At 38.3% G+C, this 1,226-nt stretch overlaps 1 non-coding gene across 1 annotated transcript; it reads left to right on the top strand.

Moving 5' to 3' along the window:
• The first annotated feature begins 443 nt into the window (after nucleotides 1–443).
• trnat-cgu (transfer RNA threonine (anticodon CGU)) lies at nucleotides 444–515 on the top strand. The gene has a single exon. It is a non-coding gene; the product is annotated as a tRNA-Thr (tRNA).
• Nucleotides 516–1,226: the final 711 nt, after the last annotated feature.

Here is a 1,226-nt window from a genome sequence, read left to right as displayed (position 1 = left end):
AGTCTTGGGAAGTATTGAAAGACAGTGCAGTGTAATAGCCCCCCCCTGTGGTTCATGCAAAACATTTTATTTTTCTCCATTCTTTTTTTTTTTTACTCACACCAAACGTCACTTCCAAAGTGACAGTTCATTTAAACAGGCCTATGCTAAAATACATTATATTTGACATGCATTGGTAGGGGCCCTACTAGCTACTCCCTTTCAACTGAAATTGTGTTACTTCTGTCTTAAACAAAACATGACCTATTTCCAATTTAAATTGTTTGAGTGTAGAACATAGACCAAAATACATGCACACGGCATAAGCCATGAAAAAAATGATTTCTAAATTAAACCTTTTCAGGGGAATTTAACTGCATAAGGCCACCACGAAATAGCTGTGTAACACATACTACTTCGTCTACATTAGATATGGATAACTTTTTCATGCGCTAACCAGCGCAGGCGCGGTGGCCAAGTGGTAAGGCGTCGGTCTCGTAAACCGAAGATCGCGGGTTCGAACCCCGTCCGTGCCTTTTAGGAGATTATAAATAGCATTTCTGCTAAATCAAAAATCGATGTACAATTTCCCTACTCCCAATAGAATTTATAATAGAAAGTGTGATTAGCCACAGCAACAGTCCAATTTGTGTTGATTTTCACTTCGACTGCATATATGACTTTTGAAACATTGTGTGGGACTACTTTATCATCAATAGGGGGCAGCAAAGACTAATGTTTTTAATGCGTCCATACAATCTTTCCTTTAATGAGTACATAACATTGTAGCTACTTTAAAGTGAAACGTGACATATAGGCAGCAACTGACTAAATTAGTGTGCTAAATTGCGCAATATATTCATATTTTAAAAGAGACATGGGGACTTTTGTAAGAATTTTACAAAACAACGCAATGTTTTGTTTTTGTTAAATACCATTTCATCTGCATTTTCAAACCCTTTCATCATTAATCTTATTGTGAAAACCTTTTGGCGCGCGCGGAGCCCTGTTCTGGGCACCATAAACGCACAAAACAGTGTGACGCTCCATGGATTTCGAGGAATGCATTTCCCAGTTTCAATATTTGTATAATACTTTTAGGAAAATAAAACTCATAATCCCATTGACAGTAGGCCTAGCATATGGCAAACTATCCCCCCAATAGCTGCAGAAAACAACGCAGGACAACGCCATATCTGATTATGATACGACCCCCCCCTAGAATGGTTTTCTGAATTCCAACAGCC

This window comes from Salmo salar, chromosome 06 (genome assembly GCF_965601325.2).
Source record: "Salmo salar chromosome 06, fSalSal1, whole genome shotgun sequence".
In the NCBI taxonomy this organism is placed as follows: domain Eukaryota; kingdom Metazoa; phylum Chordata; class Actinopteri; order Salmoniformes; family Salmonidae; genus Salmo; species Salmo salar.
Note: the sequence above shows the minus strand (reverse complement) of the source record. Positions and strands in the feature narration are given on the sequence as shown.